The 15,053-nt window shown below is 36.4% G+C and overlaps 1 pseudogene; it reads right to left on the bottom strand.

Annotated features, from left to right (window-relative positions):
• Nucleotides 1–360: 360 nt before the first annotated feature.
• On the bottom strand, nucleotides 361–5,905 carry LOC125214132 (annotated as a pseudogene).
• Between the last annotated feature and the right edge of the window lie 9,148 nt (nucleotides 5,906–15,053).

Here is a 15,053-nt window from a genome sequence, read left to right as displayed (position 1 = left end):
GCGTCTCGCATGTGAAGACGCAGAACAATACACCTGCTTAAGTGGGGTTGGTAGAAACATTGCACTTGATCGAGTGGGGCTTAAACAATGCACTTGCCAGAGTGTCGTTGGTAAACAACTCACTTGATCGAGTGGGGCTTAATGACGATCCTCTTGGTTGTGTCTCGTGTCCGAAAGACGCAGAACAACACACGCCTGAGTGGGGTGTTTACCAACCAGTAACTTGGTCGAGTGGAACGATGTACAGAGGCAGAACATAGGTGTTTAGACCCAATTTCCACTTTTTGTCGGTTTAAAACTCTAGACTTTATTTTTATTTTGAGTTCCTTAGAACATGTATCAGAAGATGGCTTCAGAGAATGCGAAGATGGAAGATTCACACCAATATAAAATGGTTTTAACAAGCAAAGATTCAAGTAACACGCCTTGACGACGTGATGGCCATTTTTTGTTTCTAATCTAGTGGGCGAGACGGATGACTGTCCCAAGCCAGTCATTGGGTATATTATCTGGGAGTGGTCCTTTTAGAGCCCTTGCTGAGTGTTCCATTGCTGCCTGCGTGGTCGGACCGGGAAGCATGTTGGTTTGTAATACACAAGGAAAATGAAATATAAGAAAACCAAACACTGGTTTGAGTAAATTACCTTCACTATGTAGACATCGATTCCCAATTTGGCAATCATAGCAGCTTCTGTTATTTTTGGTGACCATGCCATCAATTGTATCATGTGCTGCTACTGTTATTTCAACTGTCGAAAATCTATTGTTGAGTTAAAAAAATAAAGTCATTTCTTGTAAGTTTTATCTAAAGTTGCAAGGATTCATACAAGAGAGGTTTATTGTTTGGCATCTATTAGGACTAAGTTACAGTTTCATTTATATTTCTTCACTGACCTTCGTCTTGCAGTTTAGGTTGCTGCACCGAACAGCTCCCATCTTCGTGCACAGCTGCAATACGAGAGTGAGTGAAGCTAACTTGATCAGATACTGGACCCAGCATGAGTTATGGCACTATAATCAGACTCACCAATTTCCCTGAGAAGCACTGCACCCGGTTCTGTTGGTGGGCAGTCATACACCCCAGAAACATTTGTCTAAAAGCGACTAATGTATAGGATAAACATATATGTCGATTTAATCACATTTGACATTGAAAAACTAACACCCTAAATATTTCTAAAATGATGAAATTTAGCTCATATGGAGAACAGATCCAAGATTCTGCTTTCATATCCAAAGACGAAATGGAAAAAAGACACTAATGAAAGTGTCACCATACTGGCGTGTCTATATCCGAGTGCTTATATCCTCTTAAAGATCCAGAATCCAAATATATGAGAGGTAATGACCAGTTTGAAGTTGGGCACAACCCACACTAGAATTTCATAGATATGTCTTGGCCTTAAAGAAAGATATGTGGTCGATCTAGTCTAATGTGATTTTGTTACCGGGATAAAGCATAGATAATAGCAATCAAAGAACCATTGATCAGCAGTGGATACAAGAAACACTAGTCAGGTCTCAAATGTTCTGCCAGATGACTTGTAATCACGTCTCCGCTTAATATAGTGCAACCCTGTCAAAGATAAGAATAAATTGGCAGATGCGTTTCAACATCCAGAAACTTGACTACAGAATATACAGTAATATCAAACCAGTGAAGTATCAAGAACAGCATCACCGTGCAAAACCTGAAACATTATTAAGCAGCCATAAGTTCTAGATTTCACCTCAGATCAAGGGAGTGTACCAAACAATGGCCACAGAGCAGAATTCGGACAGTTTGAAGCTGGGCATTCATAAGTTCTTCATAGCAATTCCTATGCACTAGTAATGATTAAAACACACAGGTACAAATCCAGCGTCTAACGCTTTAACCACTGTTGAGGTATCTGCCATAGCAATCTGTGAATGTTGAAGGGGTCAATTTCAAAGTCATAGTGAGAAAATAAATCGATAAACTGGTAGTTGTTGGATGACTTACATTTCTTTCGCAAGTTGACCAGCCACATGAAAATGGAGACATTCCTATAGAAGGAATACCTTCTGTAGGAGATCAATACACAGAGAATGTCAAAATAGCAAACATAGTACAAACATAAGAGGAGCTTGAAAAAAAAAGGGCCAGCCTTTTCAATAGTATGATAATATGCCTACTAGATCAATTATTCACCAATGGATTGAAAAATAATAGTGGTCCAAAAGTTTTTTAAGAAGACCAACCAATTCATACCTTTTGCTAGTGCTCTGACAATTTCAAGATTAAGGGTAGTGACCTGAAAATTAGGGCTGACAATTTTTGACACGACACGATAATCCGACACGAATCCGCACGAAATTATTGGGTTTGGATCAAGTCTTATTGGATGCGGGTCATTATTGGGTCGACCCACTAAGAACACGAAAAAATCGGGTCGGATGCGGGTTGGATGCGGGTCGGGTCGGGTAACCCGTTAAAAATTAATATTATTATTTTTATTTTGAGTAAAGATAAATTTGCAAAAATTGTATACACAAAATGCCCTTCAAATTTTAAAAAGGATAATATTAATTTATTTTGATTAGGTAGCATCATTAATTACATATTTTTGTGACTAATTTGACCTTATTTATAATTTTTCATTTTTCATTTGTATTGTTGTACAATATGTACCAAGACCCTTATTAAAAGATAAAATTTTAGAGAGAATAACCATCCATAGTATTTTAATGGAATAATAATGGAATAATTTTTTATTCATTTTATTTAAACTATCACAATGATATAAAGATAAATAAATTGCTTTTTTTAAAAAAGTATAAATTAGGAAAACACTCTTTTATTAGGAAATTCTCTCATATTATTTTTGAAACCATTGATATTTTATCATTAATTTCTAACTTTTAATTTTGAAAATAATATTATACATATTGGTTGATTATTCTATCTAAAATTATTAACATTATAATATGGGTCATTCAATGATGAGACATTGTTGGACTCAACACATATAATAGTAATACAACATTCAAATGTATAGCACTTGCTCCAAAAATTGATAAGATCATGAAAAATTATTAGTATTACTATATGATAAATCACAATATTTTCAATATTTTATTTATTATATTATTTTAATATTACTTTTATAATTATTTTCATAGTGCGTAATAATATCATAATAGAGATGGTATGATGGTAATATGTGGAACCCAACATGTAAGTTGTAACATATCCTTTAATTATATGACTGCTATATAAATTGATATATTTAAATATTATGATAAACCACAACAAATTTTAGACCCATATTATAAAATTAATTTACGATTAATAATCTGTTATATATTATAGTGCATCAAATGATACATAAGAGCTTGTTCGACGATAGAAGGTTGTTGCTATCAACGTCTAGGCGTGTGACACTTCAAGTATATTAGTTAATATATTCAAAATATATAATTATGTCTTCATTCATGTAATTTTGGATAATAATATTAAATGACCATGTAATGACCCTACTTTGCATATTTCTTCATGTGTTATAATATATAGAAAATATTTGAAATTACAAGCTTCAAATTATATTTCAAATTACAAAAATTAAAGTAGTCGAAAGAAATGAAATAATACAATGTACGTGAGAGATCCAAGTGAAAAATAAAACTAAATCAATTAGTGTTTAAAATAAAAGGATAATTTGAATAAATTTATGAAAAATAAGTTTATACTTATAGATACAAAACTTTAATTCAAATATTATGTACTAGCAAAACTAATCAACAAATAATTTTATAATATAATTTATTTTACTATTATATTCTTTTTAGTTTGATTCAATAAATTTAATTTAATTTTTAGTATTTTCACTCTTTTTTGTTTTGTTCTTTTTACTTCTTTAGTTCTTTTATCTTGTTTCAAATTTTTTTGTTCGGTTTTGGAACAAAAGTTATGTATTTGGAACAAAAGTTATGTATTTTGTTGGGTTTTTTTGGATTTTGTTGGAGTTTTGTTGTTTAAAATGGAACATCTTCATTCTATATGGCTTTTTAAAGTCTTGATCATTTTTTGAAGCAATATGTAATCGTGTTGTTATCGTGCTTAGGTTGTTGTCGTATTGTTATCGTGTCGGGTCAACCCAAAGTGGTTCGTGTTGGTATCGTGTTCAGGTCGATATCGTGTTCTTATCGTGTCCAGGTCGATATCGTGTTCTTATCGTGTCGGGTCAACCCAAAGTGGTTCGTGTCGTTATCGTGTTCGGGTCGTGTCCGGGTTTGAAGGTGGCGGGTTGGGTTCGTGTTCGGGTTTGGGGTTTCCTTAACAGGTTGGGTTCGGGTTTGGCCTTATTGGGTTGGGTCGTTATCGGGTCAACCCGATAACGACCCAATCCGCACGATTTGCCAGCCCTACTGAAAATAGAAGTATTGAGATTAAGAATAAGCCAAAGTTATGAACAACACAAAAAAGGAAAGAACCAGAGCCAATTCATCATAGTATTCTCTAAGAGCAGATAATATGTCAATGCATCATGTTTTCATCATTCTCACTCCCACAAAAATTGGAACAAGACAAGGCCAGAACAGGGAAAATCTGAACAAGACAAAGTAGAAATATGACAGCATTATGTCTTACTGATATCCTTGTTGCAACAAAACCAGCCTTGACAAGAGGTTTGTTTGGTCCACCCTTATGAACCTGGAGATTATAAGTACAACAAAGGTGCACAAAGAAGCGGTCTCATGTCTCCAATTCAATTCAACCAGCAGAACAAGAAAGATCAATTAAAAATAACAACAAAAACACACTCATATACTTTACTCAAGGTGATTGCATTCCTCACCCACATTCACCTACTGGAATGATATACTACAATTCAAAGAAAACATTCATATTCAGTCAAAAGGTATGAAAAAGCAAGATCAAAATGTGAACCTGCGCCATGAACAACTATAAGTCATTTGCATTGTGATTCTAGTTTATCATCAAATTTATCAACTACAGTTTGGATATCTGTGGATCCATGTGGATCCAGGCCTCCTGCTCCAATCCATACCATGACATGGCTCCAAAATCATTCCTTGCCTCAGTTGTGATGAAACAATGCTAAGATTATCCTCATTGATTGTCTCCAACTCATTTTTACAGGTAATTGCAGAACCCCCTACGTGCCAAAAAAACAACATTGCATCAACTAAACGAAATTATAATTGGAAAACTAGCACTCCCTCCGTCTTAGTCTAAGTGAGACGTTTTCCTTTTTTGTATGTCTGAACATAAGTGAAACATTTCCTCTTTTGGCAGTAATTAACTCACTCCTCTCTCCTACTTTATCTTCATGTCTCTTACTTTATTCTTTCTTTCACTTTCTTACTCTATTTAAACTCTAACTTTATTCTCTCTTTCTCTTTCTTACTTTATTATCTCTCGTACTTTACTATTAATAATTTAATCAACTTAACACTAATACATAAATTCCTATGTCAAAACAAAAACGTCTCAATTCGGCCGGGACAGAGGGAGTACTATTCAAATGCACGTAAAGATGGACAACTGAATAAAACCTTTATGAATCTGTAGACAACTCATTTTTGTGAATCGGCTGACGATTTAAGTTACATTCAAAGGTTTTTAACTGAAGCAGTAGTGTTCATTATACTAATTCGCAGCTACTCAAAACCTTAGTCATCATTCCAACAAGTGAAATTGGAATGCTGCAATCATCTACCGAGTTAGTAGTAGAGATATTATCGAATTCAACAGATCGAAAAGCTTAGATTGAGGTTGATGAATCAACTAACCATAGCAGCTAAGTTAATAAGATAGTATCCACATGAAAAAATTCATCTCACCGACCTTGACTATGCAGTGAAGTGATCCAGCATCCGCGGCGGAGTTAGTAGTGGTGGATTGGCTGCCCCGATCCATCAGATATCGCTCTCAACAAGTAGAGAGAATCATCTCCTCTCCGAATATAATACTTGGATTATTGGTTTTCTATCTGGAAATGGTGTAACACCCCCTGCCCGACCGGTGATTCGTCCTGTAGGAGACCTCACAATTCCGGTATCGTAAAATCCAGTAAATTTAAAAATTCATTTTACCAATCATTTCATAAAAAAATTTATAGCAAAACACATTAATTCTAATTCTGATAACAGCAAAACCGCAGTTTTAGATAATTTACAGTGTAGCTGAATCTACTATACAAAAGATGGTTATAGATATTCTAATCTAGCAAATGAGACCTATGCCAAAAGATGATAAGTGACCAGAGACGACGTACGTAGTGCCGAGGCAGACAAAACAACAAAACGGATCCAGAACTTATCACCCTGCACCATACTCACCATTAGTTCCATTTTTGAAAAACATGTGTCGCAGTAAAGAACTTTAAAATCACTGGTTTTGTTTATTAAGCTAATCATTAATCACCATGTATCACGAATTTGTCCCACAACTATCTTTAAAAACATGAATATAATACCATTATTGTACATAGCTTCAATTTTTCTCGCGTACTCTTAACGATTATTTTAGAAACATCACTAAGTAGTTTTCAACTTCAATATCATCATATTTAACCTCAAAACCCCCTTTTCCTCAACAATATCATTTAATATCCATTTATCTTCAACAACCATTTATCTTCGCTGTTTCCTTTTCTTAGTTCTTTTCTTTTTTCTTCTGGATTCTCACAATAAGCTCCTAAATCTGTGTGTGCATCTACAATGAGGGACCACAAAATTCCAAACCATAATATGTAGCTCATCTATAACATTTCAAATATATGGAGGGACCAGACTCAACTGCAAGATTATATATAAATATACTCAACTGCAACATATATATAGATAATAATGTGGTGTGTGCTTGTAAAATCCCCAAATTTTCAATCAAGTTTTCAGTCACTATGGCATTCACCTCTATGTCCTATTTTATTTTGAAGCTTACTAGTCCAAGATTAGGCATCCGCATCACAAACGCGATGCTGTCTCGGTCTCGTCTCCGAGACGAGACATCTCGTCGCGCGACGCGTGCCGGCGAGGCCAGCCTCGAGCTGGCGAGACGATGCGCGCGCTGGAGGATGGCGTGACGCCCACTCGCCGGCCCGCGAGTGGGCGTCGGAATTATGACGTAATAATTTTTTTTTATAAATTCGAATTTAATAAAAAATAATAAAAAATTTTAACGGTCAAATGACCGTTGCATCAAACGGTCGAATTTTTAAAATTTTTCTTTTCTTTTCTTTTATTATTCTATAAATACTCCATACTCCATTCACCATTTTACACATACAAACACTACTCTCATTCCTCTTCCATTCACTATACTCATCTGTTCCTTTCTCTCCAATTATTGAAAAAATGTCCGGCGATGGAAACTCCAGCAGCGGCGGCTCCGGCAGGCGGCGCTCCGGCGGACTCGACTTGAACTCGTTCGACGATTGGGCGAGCATGTACAACTTTTTGGGTACTCCCGGTTCTTCGCCGGGCACCCAAACCTCGACCACTCCGCCGGCGTACCAAACACCACATTTTGATGTGGATGCATACTATCGTCCCTCCCCCCAAGAGGTACGGACAATCGCCGGGATTATCCCAAATTCCGAGAGAATTTTTTGCCGCCTGAACGCACTTTGCCCGACTGGCCAATAGGTGGAGGCTCCGGCTCCGGCAGGATCGGCCTCAGGATCGGCGTCAATGCCGAGGAGGAAGAGGAGGAAGAGGGAGATACCACGAGGTTGTGGGGGACGGCAGCCGTCATCCATACAGCCAAAACGAGACGTTGGCTACGACGCTTGGATCAGCGTCTCGTACGATCCTGTCGTCTGGAATCAACAAACCAACAAGTGTTTTTAGAAAAAAGTCACCAAAGTTTACAACGCACGAAGGCCGAAGAACACCTTTGCCTGCAACGTGAAGATGCTCCGCAGTCATTTGGACCGATGCGGCAAAGATGTCAAAATATTTTGTGCGATATTCAGGGTAGAAGAGGCGAATTATCAAAGCGGAGGCAATGGAGCTGACATTCTGAGAGCGGCGTTGCGGGTCTTCAAAGACGACGTAGGTAAAGATTTCAAGTTTGTCGATGTTTGGTCGCAAATCCACCACCTTGAAAGGTGGGCTGGCGGTGTTGAGTCGGGCTCGAAACGCACGAAGCACACGACGCGTGACCACTACTCGTCTAGTGATGGCGGTGAAGGCAACACCTCACGTGAGGGCACACCAACCGATACGCCAACCGGTGATGCAGGGGGGTCTTCTTCCGGTGCACGACGTCGGCCACAAGGGACCAAGGCAGCGAAGGCGGCGAGAGCGAGGGGGAGAGGGAGAGGGAGAGGGAGAGGGAGGGGTCGCGGCGAATCAAGCCAGGCGAGCGAGGGCTCGGGCTCCGGCACGGGCACGGGCACAGGCATGGGCTACAACAGCCTAATGTCCATGTACCTGGTCGCCACGATGGCTGACACTTCAAAGATAAATACTCGCCAATTTGAAGCCCATATGGACGGAATTGAGCATCTGAAAGCTCAACTTGGTATTCGGGATCATTCTAACTTGGGTGCACCGCCGACTTCGGGGGATGATTCGCCGGCGGAGTAGTTTTTATAGTTTAATTTAGAGTATTTTAATTATGTATTTTTTTTTATTTTTTAGGATTTTAAATTATATATTTTGTTATTTTTTAGGTTTTTAAATTGTAATTTTTATTTTATTTAATGAAGTGTGTTTTTATTAATTGAATTTGTTGGAATTAAAAATAAAAAATGAAATTGAATGAATAGTTAAGAGATAGTTAAGAGATGGAGGGATGCAGGTGTTGTCTCTTAGTTAAGAGATGAGCTGAAAAGTACAGTGGGGCCCATGAATAGTGAAGAGATGAGACGGTTAAGAGACAGATAAGAGACAGAGATGCGGATGGCCTTAGTACCTTTTTAATTCTCCATCTAAATTGAAATTTCTTCATTTCATACTCCAAATTTATGTATAAGAGCTACAATACTGATTTTCTTACCGTATTTCTTTTGCTATATTCATACAAAGAGAATAACTCTTCGAGCTTAAAATTTTAACTCCAACGGTGAAAAGAGAGAGGAAGGAGAAAGAAGAAATCGTGTGAGTAGGAGAAGGGTCGCGGCTACCACCGGCGAATGTCCGGCGAGGGTGAGAACAAAAAGAGAGCAAATTCGTAGAAGGCTTTGAGAGAGAGATGGTCGGTGTATGTATCTCTGTGCTCCCCGTAATTAAATCGGTTCCCCCCTTTTTAAGTCTCCCTATAAAATGTAGAGAATTGAATAGGAATGGAGAAACCTCCATGGAAGGAGGAAGATGAAAACCATCGATTGTGAGAGAGCAGAGAAAAGGGGAATTTCTTTATTGACTACATTTTGGAAGTGTTAACTACAATTTACAATAAAATGCCTTTTATATAGGCTGGAAATAAATGCTAAACTAAAACCTAATTACATTTATTTTCTAATTCTAATAGCCTCCCTCAAGATGGAAGCAAACAATTGCTAGCATCTTGACAAGAACATCAAACTACAAGAAGCATCAAAATAAATGCTAAACTAAAACCTAATTACATTTTATTTTCTAAGGAGAAAAACATCTTGATCCTCATCGCAATAGGCTGCTCAACCAAACACTAATTGAGAAGCTTCTCATATAGTCAAAACACACCTCCTAACATACTTCGAACAAGAGCTCGGTTTCCACTGTGAAGGAAACAACCAATTTTCTTTTCAACAACAAACAACACAATCCAATCAGAATATTTTCAGAAGCACAATCCAACAAATGCCACACGACAGTCTTGAGAACAGAGAGCTGAACTTGAGAACAGAGACTTGAAAGTTTCTCATAACACCAAAAAAAACAAGAGAATCATTCGGAGATTGGATCATACAAATCCAGAAACAAAGGATACAAACTTGGATCATACAAATCCAATGAGAAAGGAAAACGAGAGATTCAATGAGAGAACAGAGATTGAGATTGATATTTCAGATTCATAGAATCCTATTTCAATCTTTGAGAATAGAGAAAACTGAATTCAATGGAGATTAAAATTGAGAAACAGATTTGATATTTCAGATTCATAGAATCCTATTTCAATCTATGAGAAAAGAGAAAACCGATTTAGATCGGTGATATCAGAGAGAACCGATTTAGATCGGTGAAAACAGAAGAATTTTAATGAGAAAAAAAAATTCAGATCGGAGATTCAAATCAACCGATTCAAAAAATGAAATGAAAAGTGGAGAGAGAAGAGAGAAACTGAAAACTGAGAGGAGATTAAACACTTTTTTGCCGCGGTATCGGAGAACTCTCCGGCAACAAATCACCATGATTGTTCATCATGAACAAAAAAAGGAAATAGATCGGGAGATAAGGCTCGATTGCAATTGTTCATCGCGATAGGAGAAGATCGAGATATGAGAGAAATCAGAGAGAGATTGCGGAAGCTTGTGTCTCTGATACCATGTAAAATGTAGAGAATTGAATAGGAATTGAGAAACCTCCGTGGAAGGAGGAAGATGAAAACCGTCGATTGCGAGAGAGGAGAAAAAAGAGGAATATCTTTATTGACTACATTTTGGAAGTGTTAACTACAATTTACAATAAAATGCCTTTAATATAGGCCGGAAATAAATGCTAAACTAAAACCTAATTACATTTATTTTCTAATTCTAATACTCCCCCTCCATGAAGCAAAAATATCTCAACCTTCTAGAAAAAGACACGATTTCTCCACAACTCTCTCTTATTTTGAATTTTAATTAAATATTTATTTGATAGCATCTAGAGAAGTCCAATTATTAAGCTCTCTAACAATATCCTTATATTTAAGAATCGATACATGCGTTTCGTTAATTTTCAAAAGTTTACTTATACCATTTCAGATAAATACTCATGCTAATTTAATATTATATATATTCCTTTAGCTCTAAATCCAACATTAATTCATGTAATTCAATTCAATACTAATTTTCATAAAATATTTGTCCTAATCACTTATTTAATTAATACATAAAAAGATTAAATCACTCATTCTCTTATTCGAAAAATAATATTCTTTTAGGCTCCTTTTTTGGGATGTTACAAAATAATCCGTTACAAATAAAAAAAGAATAAATATAAGAGTATGCATTTTTTATACTTTAATTAATTAATTAGAATAGCATATGAAATTTTATAAAACAAATTTAATGGCGTAAACTATCCGTTCCGCCATAGTTTACTGATTTCTTGACAGATTAAGTTTGGCAAAGATTAATTAGTGGATTGTATGAGTGGATATGTCATGTTTGGTTTAAATTTATTCAGCGTTTTATTCGTTGGTTTGAGATCTTGTTTACCTAATGAAATGTTTCGTCATTTTGTGTGTTTGATTTCAAAATTGACTAAAATTTCATTAGACAAGTTTAACCATGTTCACCTGTCCATAAATGACAAGAAATGATCCTCTAATTCTGGATAAAACATAGTGTCTGTCTTTCATTGAACAAATTATGCGCGGCTTGAGGAATGAGTGCCGGCTTGCTGCACTATTCACTCGAAATGAGCGTAATTCATTTCTCGCAAAAATCGTTGGTTTTCATTTCTTATAGGGGAATTGACCAAGAAATAAAAACAAAATATCTATTATACCCCCTTTTTTCTGAATTAGTGTTAATTTGGGAAACAGTGTGAGACATTTTTTGACTTTTTAAGATCAAATAATCACACATGTGGGTTCACTGTACAATTTGCTCAAGCGGAAAAAAATCATTCCCGGAACGGCATACAAAAATTAAAGTTTTGATTTCTACAATGAACAATATCGAATTCTATTCAGATTTCATTTCTTGAGATTAGGATCTCGACAAAATGAACATGCCCTAAATTTTATTTCCACAAACCCATCGTATCCTTCTCTCTCTCTCTCTCTCTCTTTTTGCACCTAGCCCTTCCCGCTTTTTATACCCAATTCGCGCGGCTTACTTTCACATTAATCTCGATCATAGTTGCAATCGCCCAAGGTAAATAGCCTCTTTATTACTCCCTCCGTCCCGCTTTAGCAGTCCCATTGACTTTTCTGCACTCATTTTGTAAAAATGATAATAAATAATTAAAGTAGAGAAATAATAAAGTAAAAAAGAGAATAATATAGAGAAAAGTCTAATCTACATTATTCTCTTTTTTACTTTATTATTTCTCCACTTTAACTATTTATTATCATTTTTACAAAACGAGTGCAGAAAAGTCAATGGGACTGCTAAAGCGGGACGGAGGGAGTATTACTTTAAAGTCGAGAAGGGTTTCTGATTGCCTGAAGTAGTAGTTTGCATACATCCATTACATTGCACCTCTTAATAGGAGCTAAATTTGTTTATGCATATCCTTGCGTTGTTGATATAGCCCGAAGATGGCCCAGCCATACATAACAGATCTTGGTCAGCCACTGGGTAATGGATGCACGCAAATATACTATTTCCATGAGTTTTACTATCACTATGTGTTACATAATTCGATATAGTTACCTTTTTTTTTATTGCAAACCTCCATTAAAGATTTCTAACATTGTAGGTGAAACTCACGGTCAATCACAGAGGCAATCGGAGGCGATTCAAATCGTCGATCATGGGGTGCATAGATTGTTAGGAGATTCAATATAAAGAACAGAAAACAGAACGGATAATCTATCTGAAAGTCGTGATAAATCATTTTCAGATCAAATCAATTTCGGTGGTTCTACCAAACTATTTGATCGGATAAAATTAAGAGAAATCAGAATATCATATGTATTTTCGAGAGTGAAAAACGAACCAAGAGTTGATCAGTTCTTAATCAAGATGAAGGGTTGCATTTGTTAATTTCGAAAAGTTGCATCTGTTAAATTCTTAATCGAATTTAACTGATTTTCAAAGTTTTCGAAATTGCAAATTAGTCCTTTGATTTTAAGAAATTACATTTTCGGATAAATTTCTTATAAAGCTCGACTCCAGCCAGGGGCTTTGCCCCTTGGACCCCGTCGGGGGCTGCCGCCCCTTGGACCCTGCTACCCGGGGACGCTGCCCCCGGACCCCCGTTCATCTGTTAAGGGGCTTCGCCCCTAACATCATAATGAATTCAAATAAGCGTGCACTCCGCACCTCCATACTTAAATGATGTATCATTATAATAATACTGATCAATCAAGTTAATCCAATTACACTAAAATATCCAACAATCCTCCCCTATTTTAGTGTAATCCTTGATTAACTAAAACAAGTCATCTCAAACATTCAAACTTTTGCATAAATGAAATATCGTAACGATTGAATTCCACCTTAGTACATTACACATTCCAAATATTCGAATACCCCGGGTGTCTCTAAGGATTGAACCCTGGGAACTCACATTGAATACACGAAGATAATGTACACAAAAGTTTACATACGAATATGTTCTATCTTGACACTATATTTTACTAGCCTATGTCCTTATCCTTCATAAACACGTCGAAACCAAGTCCCAGTTTCTTGAAGCGGCTAAACTTCATGCTTATATAGGTAACTCCTTTATTCTTGCACCTACATTTGCAATTTTCCAAAAGAACTATTAAGAATATATACATTCAACCTTCTTAACTTGTAGGTCCGAACACATACCTTGGGACGATTTTCAAATGTGTTCCAATCTCCAAATATTAAGTCTTCCACATTGAATTCTGCATCTAGTATCATACTAAATGAGAATTGGGTATCTTAATATCAGAGACTTGTAGTGGACTTTAATCCCATCCCTATAGCCGATTTGTGCACAAGATCTCTACTTAACCCTTTGGTTAAATGATCGGCTAAGTTATCATGAGTTCTCACAAACTCCACAGATATCACACCATCCATAATAAGTTCACGAATCATGCTATGTCTAACACCTAAGTGTCTTGACTTTCCATTATACACTTGACTATATGCCTTAGCCAAGGTAGCTGCACTATCACATCTGATAGATATAGGTGATATCGGTTTAGGCCACAATGGAATTTCATATATTAGATTTCTTAGCCATTCAGCCTCTTTACCAGCTGCTGCTAATGCCACAAACTCCGATTCCATTGTTGAATTCGTGATACAAGTTTGTTTCTTTGATGCCCAACATATAGCACCACCTCCAAGACGGAATACCCAACCACTTGTGGAAGAATGATCTTCCATATTGGTAATCCAACTTGCATCCGAATATCCTTCAAGAACAGAAGGAAATCCAGAATAAGTCAACCTATAATCCATGGTTCCTTTTAAGTATTTAAATACTCGATTCATTGCTTGCCAATGGATTAAACTTGGATTATGAGTATATCGACTCAATTTTCCAACTGCAAAGGCTATATCGGGTCTAGTACTAATCATAGCATACATTAGTGATCCAATAGCCTTTGAATATTCAAGCTGATTCACAGCAACTCCTTTATTAGGCACGAGTTTTGCACTAGGATCAAAAGGAGTCTTAACTGAAGAACAATCTTTGAAGTTAAACTTTTCCAACACCTTCTCAATATAATGTGATTGAGAAATGGAAATTCCTTGTTCTCCATGTGTGATCTTAATTCCAAGAATCACATCAGCCTTCCCCATGTCTTTCATCTCAAACTTAGATGACAAAAATTCCTTTGTTTTATCAACTTGATCTTGGTCAGTACCAAAGATCAACATGTCATCCACATATAGGCAAATGATAACCCCTTTACCGGTAGCATCAAACTTGCTATATACACACTTGTTTGCTTGGTTTAATACAAAATCATTCAACAACACCACGTCATCAAACTTCTGATGCCATTGCTTGGGGGCTTGCTTTAGTCCATAAAGAGATTTTACCAACTTACAAACCTTATGTTCATTACCAGGCATGACAAAGCCTTCTGGTTGTTTGATATAAATCTCTTCATTCAATTCACCATTCTAGAAGGCAGTCTTGACATCCATTTGGTGAATTACAAGATTATGTATAGCAGCAAGTGCTAACAATAATCTAATTGTGGAAATCCTAGCAACAGGAGCATAGGTGTCAAAATAGTCAATTCCTTCCTTTTGTCTAAAGCCTTG

Source organism: Salvia hispanica, chromosome 3 (genome assembly GCF_023119035.1).
Source record: "Salvia hispanica cultivar TCC Black 2014 chromosome 3, UniMelb_Shisp_WGS_1.0, whole genome shotgun sequence".
Lineage (NCBI taxonomy): Eukaryota > Viridiplantae > Streptophyta > Magnoliopsida > Lamiales > Lamiaceae > Salvia > Salvia hispanica.
Note: the sequence above shows the minus strand (reverse complement) of the source record. Positions and strands in the feature narration are given on the sequence as shown.